This window comes from Eurosta solidaginis, chromosome 5 (genome assembly GCF_040869045.1).
Source record: "Eurosta solidaginis isolate ZX-2024a chromosome 5, ASM4086904v1, whole genome shotgun sequence".
NCBI lineage: Eukaryota > Metazoa > Arthropoda > Insecta > Diptera > Tephritidae > Eurosta > Eurosta solidaginis.
Genome location: NC_090323.1, coordinates 229,466,346 through 229,482,820, shown reverse-complemented (window position 1 = coordinate 229,482,820; position 16,475 = coordinate 229,466,346). Strand labels below are relative to the sequence as shown.

Sequence of the window (16,475 nt, the reverse complement as noted above, 5' to 3'; positions counted from 1 at the left end):
AGAAGGAGATACATTATCTCTGTGCCAAATTTCATTTAAATCGGTTGAGCCGTTCCCGAGATCGTTTGGGTATACAAACATACAAATATACGAATATACTAGAATTGCTCGTTTAAAGTTATAAGATATTTGATTTTCAGTTTATATGCATTTTATACATATACATACATAATACTACATACATATGTATATGCATGTAACTAGACTGCACTTATGAAAAAGTAAAAAATGAAACAAAATGCTAAACCAAAGCAAAGAGAAAGTTCTAATCTACAATAAATGTGTCCCCATGCCACGCAGGCATGATATATATTTGGATGGGTACTTTTTACACACACATACGAGAATGTGTCTAACTTATATTTGTTTATATGTATCACGGCTAGGCAGAAAATCGTGCAATATTTTTTAGAAAAGCAAAAATTACTGGCACGAAGCGCCACTGCGAATTCCATGGACGCAAACAATCTGTTTGGCAACAGTAACTTTTCCCATTAATCACAACACACATACCGGCGCGATGTGGCTGACAAAAATCACAAAAAAAGACAAGGTGTACATATGTATGCATGTTTTGGTTCATACCCTGAACCGAAATTATGGTAACACAGGTTACCTTATACTGGAACATTATTATATAGTCAAACTTTGACAAACCGCGGTACTCGTGGGTTTGGTAGGGTTGAAAGAACATGCATGGAATTACCGACGCTTCCAATCGGAAAGAATTGACCCTGTAAATAATGATGTCTTCAATGAACACTGGGCACATTCTTTCAACCAAGTTAATCCTTTTAAATCAAAAATTTCCATATGATGTGCGAGATCTTTACCTTCGGCAGATTATCGAGCAGACGTTCTCTACGATGAAAGTGATGAAGCTACTTTTCTGTTTTACAACGCGTCTTCAACCGTTTTCGCTCATTTTCACAGAAAACAGTTATAGTCGTAGAATCTATGCGCCTAAGAAATTTCACAAGGATTGGTAAATTTTTGTTTGGCATTAAAAGTAGTCTAGACAAATTAAAAGAAAACAGGCGGAGCCACGCCCATTTTGAAATTTTCTTTTATTTTTGTATTTTGTTGCATTACTGGAGTTGAATGTTGATATAATTTACTTATATACTGTAAAGATATTCAATTTTTTGTTAAAATTTGACTTTTAAATTATTTAGAAAAAAAGTGGGCGTGTTTGTTATCCGATTTTGCTAATTTTTATTTAGCCACATATGGTTATAGGAGTAACGTTCCTGCCAAATTTCATTATGATATCTTCAACGACTGCCAAATTACAGCTTGCAAAACTTTTAAATTACCTACTTTTAAAAGTGGACGGTGCCACGCCCAATGTCCAAAATTGTACTAGTCTTCCCTTTTGCGTCATAAGTTCAACCCACCTACCAAGTTTCATCGCTTTAGCCGTCTTCGGTAATCAATTATCGCAATTTTTCGGTTTTTCGAAATTTTCGATATCGAAAAAGTGGGCGTGGTTGTAGTCCGATTTCGTTAATTTCAAATAGCGATCTGAGATGAGCACCCAGGAACCCACATATCAAATTTCATCAAGATACCTCAAAATTTACTCAAGTTATCGTGTTTACGGACGGACAGACAGACGGACGGACGGACGGACGGAAATGGCTAAATGAATTTCTTTTTTCGTCCAGATCATTTTGATATATAGAAGTCTATATCTATCTCGATTAGTTTATGCCGTTACGGATTACCGTTATGCGAACAAAGTTAATATACTCTGTGAGCTCTGCTCAGCTGAGTATTAAAACTTATACATCAACCAAGTACTGATTAAAATTTAACATCTGTAGTAGCGCGTAAACGTTCATGGACCATGCTGCTATGCGTGTCTGTTCTCCGGGATGGGATTGACCTCTGAAATATTTATCGCATCTTATTCCCCTTCACCCCAAGATAAAATTAAAGGTATTGTAAAGAGCCATGAGACCGGTAAATTTCACATATTCTACGCAAGCTGACCTCGCGACATTGAATCACAATATCTCGCCTGTTAAATTGGTGCTCGGATATGAGAATTGCTACTTCAATATTGCACGGAGCAGTATAACAAGATTGAAGCTGAACACGTTTTGTGTAACTTTTTCAACAGACGCTTCAAACGACTGCAATTTTAAGGTTTGGAGAGGCTGTAAAGTGTCATTCATTTTCCATTTTCCACGTGAGAAACACGGAACTATATGGGCATACAATGGTCATATGGTCTAAGGAAATGGTAGATATTTCGGGTACATCAACTGCGGCAAAAAGTTTGAAAGGTTTGAAGCGTGCTTTGCACACAGAGTATAAAAACTTTGGTAACATAACGGTTGGTTGTGCAGGCATAAAGGAATCGAGATAGATTTAGAATTCTATATATTAAAATCATCAGTATAGAAAAACAAGTAAGGAAGGCTAAGTTCGGGTGTAACCGAATATTACATACTCAGTTGAGAGCTGTGGAGACAAAGTAAGGGAAATCACCATGTTTTAAAAAGAACCTAGAGTAACCCTGGAATGTGTTTTTATGACAGATGTATCAAATGGAAGGTATTAAAGAGTATTTTAAGAGGAAGTGGGCCATAGTTCTATAGATGGACGCCATTTAGGGATATCGCCATAAAGGTGGACCAGGCCTGACTCTAGAATTTGTTTGTACGATATGGGTATCAAATTAAAGGTATTAATGAGGGTTTTAAAAGGGAGTGCCCTTAGTTGTATATGTGAAGGTGTTTTCGAGATGTCGACCAAAATGTCGGCCAGGGTGATCCAGAACATCATCTGTCGGGTACCGCGAATTTATTTATATATGTAATACCACGAACAGTATTCCTTCTAAGATTCCAAGGGCTTTTGATTTCGCCCTGCAAAACTTTTTCATTTTCTTCTACTTAATATGGTAGGTGTCACACCCATTTTACCAAGTTTTTTTCTAAAGTTATATTTTGCGTCAATAGAACAATACAATTACCATGTTTCATCCCTTCTTTCGTATTTGGTATATAGTTATGGCATTTTTTTCATTTTTCGTAATTTTCGATATCGAAAAAGTGGGCGTGGTCATAGTCGGATTTCGGCCATTTTTTACACCAATACAAAGTGAGTTCAGATAAGTACGTGAACTGAGTTTAGTAAAGATATATCGATTTTTGTTCAAGTTATCGTGTTAACGGCCGAGCGGAAGGACAGACGGCCGACTGTGTATAAAAACTGGGCGTGGCTTCAACCGATTTCGCCCTTTTTCACAGAAAACAGTTATCGTCCTAGATTCTAAGCCTCTACCAAATTTCACAAGGATTGGTAAATTTTTGTTCGACTTATGGCATTAAAAGTATCCTAGACAAATTAAATGAAAAAGGGCGGAGCCACGCCCATTTTGAAATTTTCTTTTATTTTTGTATTTTGGTGCACCACATCATTACTGGAGTTGAATGTTGACATAATTTACTTATATACTGTAAAGATATTAACTTTTATTTTAAAATTTGAATTAAAAAAAAATTTTTTTTTTAAAACGTGGGCGTGGTCGTTCTCCGATTTTGCTAATTTTTATTAAGCAGACATATAGTAGTAAGAGTAACGTTGCAGCCAAATTTCATCATGATATCTTCAACGACTGCCAAATTACAGCTTGCAAAACTTCTAAATTACCTTCTTTTAAAAGTGGGCGGTGCCACGCCCATTGTCCAAAATTTTACTAGTTTTCTATTCTGCGTCATAAGTTCAACTCACCTACTAAGTTTCATCGCTTAATCCATATTTGTTAATGAATTATCGCACTTTTTCGATTTTTCGAAATTTTCGATATCGAAAAAGTGGGCGTGGTTATTGTCCGATATCGTTCATTTTAAATAGCGATCTGAGATGTGTTCCCAGGAATCTACATACCAAATTTCATAAAGATACCTCAAAATTTAATCAAGTTATCGTGTTAACGGACGGACGGACGGACGGACATGACTCAATCAAATTTTTTTTCGATCCTGATGATTTTGATATATGGAAGTCTATATCTATCTCAAATCTTTTTTACCTGTACAACCAACCGTTATCCAATCAAAGTTAATATACTCTGTGAGCTCTGCTCAACTGAGTATAACTATCACTCAAATGACTTAATTTATGCAGGATTTGATTGCGCGTTTTTGGGGATTTATTTAGGAAAAAAAACTCACGCAAAAGTTGTTGGCTGTCAACACATTAGGCGTTTGTGTACGCTCCCGCGCCTAAAAGTTTACTAAGTAATGAGTCTTAAACGAAAGCTGAGCACATCAATATTTCATGGGCTTAAGAATATAAATTTGTTAAGATAATTAGATTATTCAGAGAAATAGGACTGAAGAAACAAGTTGGGTGCTAATGTGGTATTCATGTAATTTGTTATTTACTTAAAATTTTATACAACACTGTTGGTTACATCAACCTTTCGTGAACATGAAGTCTTATAATAGCTTAAACCTAGTTTTTGTTTTTAGTGAGCTCAAGAAACCACCCATTTGTGTAACATAACTCGTTTTTTTTGTTGAATTTTCAAATAAATAAACGAATAAAAGGCGCCATAACCTCCAAAGATTTCTAAGCTCGAGCTTCTTTTCCCATTTGCGTCGTGCTTGTTCTAGTATTTCCTACAAATTGGCGGTACGGAACCCTGACTCCGAACGGCATCTGCAAGCCAGATTAGTTTTCACTTAGAAACTTTTATGGCAGAAACACACTGGAAGTATTTGCCAAATCATTGCCGAGGGGCGACCCTGCTTTGGAAAACATTTTTCCTTATTGACAACTTTTTCTAAATTTTTGATGTTGCTATGCCCGGGAATTGAACCCCGGATCTTAGGATGATATATCAAACGCAAATTGTTTCTACTTAAATATAAGTCGTCATTTAGAAGTTTGATAACTCGCGGTTAGGGCACTGTCTCACGAATGCAATGCTTGCAAGTGAATGTTTGAATTTTGTCTTTGCGTTCTCATTCTCTCTTTGCTTTTTGATCGCTGTTACAGTGGGCCGTATGTGGTGGTAACTATACTATTGTGTGTTATTGATGATACTCAAAACTACTGATGCCACTGAAAGCGACATTACAAACTATTACCCGCCGATGTAACTCGGTGTGATATGAAACAAGCTTTCTCATATCTGAAAAAGTTCACTCGGATTACGCTGTTTTCGTGCCAATGAAAGATATAAGACATAATGCACCCTCGAGGATGACCTCTGTTTCGCCTATTTTTTACCTCCCTGCAGTCAAAAGCTAAAGTAGTCAGCAAACATTCTAGTTCATTGACTATAATTTTGTGGGTTATTCACACTAGTCAGCTTTTGAGTAGTTCATTGATTATAATTTTGTGGTGTTATTTATACTAGTTAGTTTTTGAATAACTTATCCGACTATAATTTCGTCTGCCGGACTCGAAATTATGCCCGAAGGCTTTCTGCAGCTAATGTGTGATGCATACTTCAGTTGAAAATGCTACATATCGTCCAATTCAACGGGCACATAAAAACAAGCATGGCGAGATGCGCCTCACCGTTACCTCAACGGAGGTTAAAGAAGCCATTGAAAAGCCAAGCCTTATCAATTGTCCCAGACGGAAAACTTATGTAGGCCTCATGGCCATCAACAGCCTAGCATATGTCTTCTACTTGTCGTTAAAAGCCTTTGCCATTCCAGGATAACGGAGAGAGGCAAGGATATACCCATTACCAAAGACCGAAAACCCATCCAGTATCTACTGATATTATCCCTTTATTTATTTTAAAGCCATTATGATTCCCTGAATTAAACGAAATACTTTGGTTATCTAGCCATCAGCATGACCTCTGTAAAGTGCATATACCTATCACCGTTCTGAACTCCATTAACACTCATCATAGCACGGTGCTCATTCAGTTTTGCATGTTTTGACACAGTCAACAAAGACTGGCTCGTTCCTTCTCCGTTAGATAGATAGATAATTTATTGAGGATTGCACTGCGACCATTGGTCTATTGTGCCCTCGCCTGCTTCACAGCACCTCATCCAAGCCAACTCCCTTGATGAACCGTAGCAGTTCTTTTGGCTAGAGGGATTTAATGTGGGAATGTTCTGGCCATGATGAGCCCATAAACTGAGCCCTGCGTCTTGAGATTGCATCACATCCCAGGAGGATATGGTCCGCCGTCTCGCTGATCGATCACAAAATCGGCATGTGTTATTCCGTAACTTTTTAGTTTTTATATATATGTACATATTTTTATTAAAACTTATTCCCAAATGTATTGAAGTGATAAATTTTAAACGGATATATATATATTGTGACGAATATTTCCAACACTAAGGGATACTATCATCTCTAAGCCAATAATAAGCAGTGACTTGTATGCGCATCGACAAATCAATCATTATGTTTATACATATGTGCATACAAGCAGCGGAGACCAACGCACAAATACTACCAGAAGTAGGCAATCATCTGTGGAAGTATCACTCACATATACACGCGCATAGGCTACACGAGAAGCTATAATAATTGTGCATCTGTAGTTATAGCTGAGAAATTTATAGCTGGCAAACGAGTAGTAAATTCTAGAAATAGAAACGCCTAGAAGTATGCGAACGATACATTACAGAGTATAAAAGGGCTTAAAGCTGAGTAAGCAGTATTCAGTTTGATTTAAGCACGCTATCTGTTGAGAAGTATGAGTGTTATTGTGAAAGCAGTCTAATAAAGATCACTTTGCATTATTGAATATTGGAGTTATTTGTTCAACAGTTTAGTGATTCGAACGTTAGCAGAAGGTTGCAAATAAGTGGAGTTGCACTAAATTCGTTACAATATATATACGAGCCGTACCCGTGCGCATTTTGCGCAACAAATATAAAAGTTTCATCAAATATCAACAAAAATCAGCTGTTCTATCAATCAATTAAAACTTACAGCTTGCGCTGCCATCTGGTGAATGTTTGCAACTGCCGGTACTGCAGTGCAAATATTCACAATATTGCCATAGTACAAAAAGATTTCTTTGTGTGCTCACAATCGTTTAGTTTTAACAAATTGTTTTAATAAAATATAGCTAAACAAAATAACTACGATCAAAATTGCCCAAAGTTCGCTAATAGCCCGAGTCTCCATCTTTACAACCAAAATTGTTTTTATAAATTTGGATTCCAAATAAGGGCGAAACAGGGACCTTTACATAAAAACAGCAATTAGCAATAATATATACTAGCCAGACCTGTGCGCATCTTGCGCAACAAATATAAAAGCCTCATATCAAATATCAACAGAAATAAGCTATTCTTTTAATCAATCTGCTTGCGCTGCCATCTGGCGACTGTTAGCAACTGCCTCCTACAGATCAAACATCTACAAACTTAAATGCGCTTGCGCTGCCATGTGGCGAATGTTAGCAACTGCCGGTAATGCAGTGTTAGTTCTGATCAAATATTCACATTAGTGCCATAATACAAATGGATTTCTTTGTGTGCTCACAATCGTTTATTTTTAACAACTTATTTTAATAAAATATTGGTAAACAAAAGCACTACGATCAATAATGCCCAAAGCTCGCTAATAGTGTTAATCTCCATCTTTACAACCAAAACATTATTTATAGATTTGGATCCCAAATAAGAGCGAAAAAGGGACCTGTACATAAAAACAGCATTTAGAAATAATATATAAGATGATATGTAGAGTCATACTTTGTATATATATGAAATACAATACACCGTGGTGTGATGGTAGCGTGCTCCGCCTATCACACCGTATGCCCTGGGTTCGCACCCCGGGCAAAGCAACATCAAAATTTTAGAAATAAGGTTTTTCAATTAGAAGAACATTTTTCTAAGCGGGGTCGCCCCTCGGCAGTGTTTGGCAAGCGGTCCGGGTGTATTTCTGCCATGAACAGCTCTCAGTGAAAACTCATCTACCTTGCAGATGCCGTTTGGAGTCGGCATAAAACATGTAGGTTCCGTCCGGCCAATTTGTAGGGAAAATCAAGAGGAGCACGACGCAAATTGGAAGAGAAGGTCGGCCTTAGATCTCTTCGGAGGTTATCGCGCCTTACATTTCTTTTTTTTTACAATGAATAAAATGAACTTGAGCTAATTTATCAATTTTCAAGAAATTTTTCAACCCGACTAGGACTAGTATATTAACTAGTAGGATGCTGATGCAAATATCGACCTTTATGTCAACTGATGTTACAATGGTGCAAATACTGAGTAGTATTCCAACTGGCATGTTGATGTTGAATACACTAACTAGTATGTCAATTGGTATGATATTGATGTATGTAATAACTAGTATGCAATCTGGTATAATGCTGGTGCAAAAGATGACTAGTGTGTTAATTGGTATGATGCTGATGTAGAGACCCTATTGATATTTCGTAAGACATCGTCATGTTAAAAATATCAGTTGCTAATACTATGCATTTCTTGTTTGGTGGAAAGCCACATAAAAAACAACATACTTCTGAAAATTAGAGGGGGTAAGCAGACTATCGATGTTTAGTATTACGGGAGCCCTGAAAACAACCCCGACGCCTGCACTGTATGCCATTGTGCACATTCCACCTGTAGACCTGGTAGCAAAGAACTTAGCATTAAAAACTGCAACCAGGCTCGGTGCCTCAGGACAGCTTGAGCGCCGACCGTAGGGCCATAGTAGTAAAGCGTCATCAATCACAAGACGAACAGACTACCTGATTCCCTATCTGCGCTTCGAGGGAGATCTTAAGGCCACAATAGAGGTGGACGGTTGGCGCAAGGCTGCGCAAATGGCGGACGAGGCGATACATGTCCACACAGATGGTTCCAAAGTAGTGAAAAGAGTAGGGATTGCGGTATACTGTGCTGATCCGGAAATAAGCAGCCTCTACAGGCTGCCGGATTCCTGTAGTGTTTTCCAAGCGGAAACATTAGCCGTAACCAATGCAGTAGAAACCCTGGAAGAGAATAGCTTAAGCTGCAACCGTGTTAACTTTTATATTGACAGTAAAGCAGCACTTAGGGCAATAATCTCGCATAGCACAGCATCTAAATGCGCGTTAGAGTGTAAGCAATCTCTGGAGAGAATCGAAACAGGGAGAAGCATACATCTATATTGGATCCCAGGGCATATGGGAATAGATGGGAATGAAAAAGCGGATGAATTAGCTAAAAAGGGCGCATCCCTTGAAGCTTGCTCCGTAGACGTCCCAATTAGACTGGGCGAAATTAAGCGAAGGCGGGAGATGCACATGATCGACCAAGATGGGAAGGAGTGGGTTCTAGCTCAGGACTGTAGAGTGTCGAAGATTATGTGCAGGTCTTACAACCTTAGACTAACAAAGTTGCTTCTATCATTAAAAAGAGAGGACTGTAGACTCATGACGGGTATTCTGACTGGACACTGCCTTCTGGCGTCACATGCCTTTAAATTAGGCTTGCTCAGTGATAGCAGATGTAGGAAGTGCGGGTTGGCGGAGGAAACAATAGAGCACGTTCTGTGCTCGTGCCCTGCACTTGCCAGGCTAAGGCTCCAGCTATTAGCAGTGATACAGCTGTCAGATCTAGAAGCTGCAAGTGGCTTAAGTCCTAGGAAACTTCTAGTATTTTCCCACAGACGGAGTTATTTTATAACATAGGTCCTGGTTTTTGACAGGGTTTTTCAGTTTGGTCGTTAAAACAAATTTATGGCAACACTACGGAATCAATCAGTCTATGTGAGGTCCTCATGGACCGGCCAGTTCAACCTAACCTAACCTAATATGTAAATATTACGTAACTCATACCAGTTGGAATTTTCGGCAAACTAGTATTCTTCTAGTATACAAGTAGTTGGTTTGACTGTAGGGCCACAGTGTTAACCAAGTCAGTGCCTTGCGTGGGTGGCCATTATTGCATTACTTACCTGAACTATTTCCAAGATAAGATATCGAATATATTTTTATTGTTTTTACCTTTTGCCTTGTCTTTTAGCTCGGAAACTTAAACTTAAGTTGCTGCATCTTCTTCACTTCTTTTGTTCGTCTTTTAATTTTGTCCGTTTTGTTTTTATTATGTTAACTGTTATTGTTCTTTTTCTTATTGTTAGCTATTTTTATTTTCAATGATGTCCACTCATGTCAACTTTAATATCCTGTTTTTTGTATCTCATATGAACATTGCCTTCCATAGCATGTATGGTTGTATGTTTGTATGTATGTATGTTGCAGCTATATTCTTAATTTTGAATTTTGCTGTTGAAGTTTGTTTTGTTAAATTAATTGCAAAAGTTTTTTGTTGCAATTGACTTTCAACAGTTCAGCCATCTTGGGTTTAATTTTAGCCTTTTGAATCATTGACTTGTTGTCATTCCCTTTCCGATTTTCATTGTGTTGTTGTTCGGTCGATTTTAATAATCTTGGGTGTTGTTTGATGCTTACTTTTATTCATTTTATTATTTTACTTTATTATTTCTATCTCTTTGTTGTGTTCATTCATGTGCTGTCCAACTTTTTTGTTCGGAAACTTTAACTGCTTCCGAGTATCTGAAATTAAATTGTATGAAGTGTTTGCCTTTTAAGTAAGTACTTACTTATGTAGTTTCCTAAACTTATATTACGTGCTTATGCTGTAATTAAGGTCATTTTATATAAAGCACAGTTGTTGAATGATGAGAATTGGCGGATCGAACAAACTGCCGTTGCTAAAAGGTAGTGAATTCACTAAAATTCAAAGAAGTTTTGCTGTTAACCTTGTTTCGCCGGGCTGGAACGATTCAAGGGTCACATTTATACCTAAAGCTGGAAGCCCCTTAAAGACTTCAGACCAATTTGTCTGATATCTTTTCAGCTAAAGACTTTTGAAAAGTTAATGGTCTCTAAATTAATGGAGTACTTGAAGCGCAAATTATCGACGTCCCATCGTGCGTATATGAAAGGGAAGGAGTTCGCAACGTTTCTTGACATCGAGGGAGCTTTAAAAAACATACGCGCTCTGTGATAATCAGCTCCGCTTTCGTTGTCCTGGAAGTAATTGAGCATGCCGCTTGCTACTTCATTTTATTAGTACTTTTAGAGCAATCACTTAACTAACGTGGCCTCCATGGATGAACTCTATTAAGTCAATTAGTGAGTCAATACTTATTAACTTTTCTCTGCCAAGATAAAATTTTTGTGTCGCTAAGTAAATCGAAATTAGAAAAAACTTTTTCCTCACAGCAAATAATATTTTAGGGCGATATGTTTTAGCGCCTTCACCTCATTCAATATTTTTGTCCCTGATTGATTTGTGATCATTATTGGTGAGAAATGTCAACAGTGAATCCAAACTTCCTTTACAGATCCATACCGTGAAGTTTCCGTACCTAGATGCTGGTGGAATTTTAAGCTAAAAGCCTAAGCTAAGCCTAAAATAGTCCAAAAGTTTTGCTGAGATTGTTCGAAATCGGTACCGAAAGAGTCTGAAATGATTCCGAAGTGATCCTATCATTGTCCTAAAATGTTTTAGAAATAGCTCCGAAATGAATTAAAAGTTTTTCTAAATGTTACCTTAAATATTCCCAAAGAGTCACAGAAATTTTTCTGAATATGTTCCATAACAATCTCGAAATAACTCAAAAACTTAACTCGAAGACATTCTGTAACTCTCCCGAAAGTTTTTCGAACTAGTCTCGAAACCATCCTGAATAGTCTCAAAATGGTCCACGTATAAACAATTCCATTCCCTTCAATGTTTCATCGAAGTCCGTCAATCTGAAACGCGTGGACAAAAGTAGCACTCAGCTCTACATGAGCCGTGTTTTTTATACTCAGTTGAGCAGAGCTCACAGAGTATATTAACTTTGATTGGATATCAAAATCATCAGTAGCGAAAAAAAATTCGATTGAGCCATGTCCGTCCGTCCGTCTGTCCGTTAACACGATAACTTGAGTAAATTTTGAGGTATCTTGATGAAATTTGGTATGTAGGTTCCTGGGCACCCATCTCAGATCGCTATTTAAAATGAACGATATCGGACTATAACCACGCCCACTTTTTCGATATCGAAAATTTCGAAAAATCGAGAGAGTGCGATAATTCATTACACCTACCATATTAAGTAGAAGAAAATGAAAAAGTTTTGCAGGGCGAAATCAAAAGCCCTTGGAATCTTGGAAGGAACACTGTTCGTGGTATGACATATATAAATAAATTAGTGGTGCCCGACAAAAGATGTTCTGGGTCCCCCTGGTCCACATTTTGGTCGATATTTCGAAAACGCCTTCACATATACAACTACCACCACTACCTTTTAAAACCCTCCACAAAACCTTTAATTTAATACCCATATCGCACAAACACATTCTAGAGTCACCCCTGGTCCACGTTTATGGTGATACCTCGAAAAGGCGTCCACATATAGAAGTAAGGCCCACTCCCTTTTAAAATACTCATTAACACCTTTCATTTGATACCCATATCGTACAAAAAAATTCTAGAGTCACCCCTGGTCCACGTTTATGGTGATATCTCGAAAAGGCGTCCACATATAGAAGTAAGGCCCACTCCCTTTTAAAATACCCATTAACACCTTTCATTTGATACCCATATCGTACAAAAAAATTCTAGAGTCACCTCTGGCCCACCTTTATGGCGATATCTCGAAAAGGCGTCCACCTATAGAACTAAGGCCCGCGCCCTTTTAAAATACTCATTAACACCTTTCATTTGGTACTCTTATCGTACAAACAAATTCTAAAGTCAACCCTGGTCCACCCTTATAACGATATTCCGAAAAGGCGTCCACCTATAGAACTAAGGCCCACTCCCTTTTAAAATACTCATTAGCACCTTTCATTTGGTACTCATATCGTACAAACAAATTCAAGAGTCACCCTCGGTCCACCTTTATGGCGATATCTCGAAAAGGCGTCCACCTATAGAACTAAGGATTAATCCCTTTTAAAATACTCATTACCACCTTTCATTTGATACCCATATCGTACAAACAAATTCTAGAGTCAGGCCTGGTCCACCTTTATGGCGATATCCCTAAATGGCGTCCATCTATAGAACTATGGCCCATTCCCTCTTAAAATACTCTTTAATTCCTTCCATTTGATACACATGTCATACAAACGCATTCCAGGGTTACCCTTGGTTCTTTTTACTACATGGTGATTTTCCCTTATTTTGTCTCCACAGCTCTCAACTGAGTATGTATTGTTCGGTTACACCCGAACTTAGCCTTCCTTACTTGTTTTAACATGTATATACATGTGCACTTAAGCTTTATATTAGCTGCTAAGTGCATAACTTTATTTTCACTTATGAAATTGTTGCGCAGAACATTTTTATTTTTTTTTATTTTTTTGTTTTTAGTAATTCTAAATTTCCGTATGCATTATACGCAGTTGCAATTAAATGCGTCCCTCCATTTTATCTCTACACTATTCTCCACCTTTGTGGCCGAAACATGTGTGTGTTCACGATTCAGATATAGATTATACCCTATCACCAACAGTGCTGCGTGTCTCTGCTATTGAACACAACCCCTCTTTTAGCGAGTTATTTAACTACTGCCGCCAGTCTTCAACAATTCCCGCGAGACGGTCTCCTTAACATGATCTAAGTAATGATAAGCGTTTTTTTGAAAGCAAAATTAGATTTATATACATGTAAAAAAATATCGCTATAATTTAATATTCTCCCCTCTCCTGGATGTCATAATGTTTCCGTCTTTAATTGAATGATTTGGTATGCCCCTTTTTTATGGACAACAACGATAAGTCCCTGTTTTATTGTATGAACCGATGTGTCCTAGTTTGAGTAGGAAGAAACGATAAGTTCCTTTTTTGTTGCTTTAGGGCTTTTTAAACTTTTAAATTTTCTTCTTCTAAATGTTGATGGTGCCTGGTCGATATTCCACAAAAATATTTTGTAATTTATGTTTTGCTTCATAAAACCAATCCACCTACACATGATGTATATTGGAACGATTTTCCGTCATCCTTTTTCAAATTTGGTTTTGAGACAAACCGGTTTCGGTGTTGTGCCATCATCAGTGTCGATTTTCGTTCAGAACGAAAAGGACGGAAAATGGTTCCAATATACATCATTTAACCTCCCTGTCGGAAAATCAACAAAACAAAATAAACCACCTACAAATTGTATTAGCTTAGCGGTATTCGTTTTTGAATTATCTAATTTTTTTCCATTTTTCAAAATATTCGATATCGAAAAAGTGGGCGTGGTTATCGTCCCATTTCGGCCATTTTCAATACCAATCTATTCTGAGCCCATATAAGCCCGGATACTGAATTTGGTGAAGATATCTCAATATTTGCTTAAGTTAACGGACGGAAAGACGGACGGAAGGACGGACGGACATGGCTTAATAAATTTTTTTTTCGATACTGCTGATTCTGATATATGACAGTCTATATCTATCCAACCAAAGTTATTATACACTGTGTACCAGTACAGCAGGGTATAATGAAAAAGGGCAACGCCTTCTGTGTAATGGGACTTATAGTTTTATCGACTTCTTCTTATAGATAATCTCCTACACAAATACACTTGTAGCTACTTTTCACCAATCATATTTGCCTAAGGTGCACATCTGCTCAATTATTGCGTCTCAAGTATGCACCAACATACATTCCGCTGCACTGAACCGTTAAGTTTTTCCAATTCAATTCAATTCAATCTACCGCCACTACCGCCAAATAAATGGCAGCCAATTAATTTAAATAGCATTAAAATGATACGCGATGCTTCATCATCTACTATGTATGCGTGCAACTATAACAACATACAGTCTATACAATCAGTCAGTCAAGCTTCCGGTGTGTAATTTCGTTCGTACCTGTCTGCAGTTTTACATTCCCTGCCACGACTGCCAAGTGCCATGTCACGTACTTTGTAGTACACTACTTATACCACCCACGTAAGTAAGTAGGTATGTAATGAAATGCAACGCACATAACTGTACTAGCAATATTATACAATCTCTATGGAATTGCCAACAAGTTTTTTTTTTTTTGTGGCTCTTCTTCTTCCTCGTAACCTGGTTAACAGCTGACATTGCGCGCAATTGAAAGTTGATGTTTTCAATTCATTTAAATTGCCGATGTCAATGCAGTACAGAGTTGTTGTTGTTGTTGTAGCATCATGTTGTAGGGTTGTGCCAATGGAAAGAGAGATGAATAGCGGTATTTAGCTGCACTTGGCAAAGTGTCAAAGTATAAATATTGTAGAAAATGTTTGAGGGCAGATACGAATGTATAAGTTGTCCTAAGATAGCAACCCAAACTAGAAACGATGCGCTCGCAATGATAATGACAGTGCAGTTGTGCCGTTAATAAAGCTGCTGACATAGACAGCTGGGGGTGGTCTGTGCATAAGCGAACATTGTACAGTTTGTTGGCTGCAAGCTCTATTCTAATTGAATATTGCTGAGACGCCTTATTTAAAAATAAATCATTCCACACTTTTTGCCAGCCAGGCAAGCTCTGTGTCCTGCCGTGTATGAAAAGTTTATCGGGCGTGCTTCAAAATATTTTGAGTGCAGGATAAAATCCAAAGAAAGAAAGTAAAAACACGCAAAAAGAAAAAAAATTATGACAACCTATTTATCCTACTCATAGCAGATACTTTGCGTCGTTAAAAAGACAAAAATATCTATATCTATATATATATCTCGAGTGTTTAATATGACAGGCTCTGATCTCTTGGCAAGAACAATAAGCCTTATAGGACATATGCCATTTGCTGCTTCTAATTCTGATAGCTATACCACACCTAACGCTGGAGTCTTTGCCTTGGTGATTGCAAGGTATGACCACAAAACGTACTTAATCCTTGCCTCCACTTCTGCATCTGCTATCACTGACCAAGCTTAGTTAAAAGCATGGGACCTAAATAGGTAGTCAGAATAACTGACATGTGGATGCAGTCCTTTCTTTTTAATAATAGGAGTAACTTTGTAAGTCTAAGCTTTTACGACATTATCTTTTGCTTGAACACATTACCTTCAAAACTTTACAGCCCCGAGTTTGAGTTCACGCCTTTCCCGGATAATATATTATGTGCAACTCTCGCCTTCTCATAGACTCGTCAACTCTTATTAGGATGTCTAGGGAAGTATGCACCCTTTTTAATTAGATTATCCAGTTTTTTTCATTTCCATTTATTCCAATAGGCCCTGGGACCTATTATATATGTAGGCTCTTCCCTATCCCGGCTGCAATTAAGCGATTTTCCTCCAGTATTTTAATCTGTTTTATTTACGGCTACTACGCGTCAAAAAGGCTACAGTGAAATGAAAGCTTGAAGGCTCTGTTTGTTACTGGATCTGCGCAGACCCTACTCCTACTATTACTTTGGAACCACCAATATACAACTCTATCGGCTCGTCTGAGATTTGAACGCTTTTTCGCCAACCTTTCACCTCTTTTGTAGCCTTTTAAGATCCCACAGAAGTGCATGCACTGAAATAAGTAATCTCTGCCTCCAATATTCGAC

At 37.7% G+C, this 16,475-nt stretch overlaps 1 protein-coding gene and 1 long non-coding RNA gene across 2 annotated transcripts in view; one reads left to right on the top strand and one right to left on the bottom strand.

Moving 5' to 3' along the window:
- LOC137252707 (pleiotrophin-A-like) overlaps window positions 1-16,475 on the top strand; it is a 326,419-nt gene that overhangs the window by 575 nt on the left and 309,369 nt on the right. The gene's annotated exons all lie outside the window — the stretch shown is intronic.
- LOC137252708 (uncharacterized) overlaps window positions 1-16,475 on the bottom strand; it is a 231,875-nt gene that overhangs the window by 81,535 nt on the left and 133,865 nt on the right. The window contains exon 3 of the long non-coding RNA XR_010953651.1: window positions 9,947-10,516. This is a non-coding gene — a long non-coding RNA (uncharacterized lncRNA). The remainder of the gene's footprint in view (window positions 1-9,946; window positions 10,517-16,475) is intronic.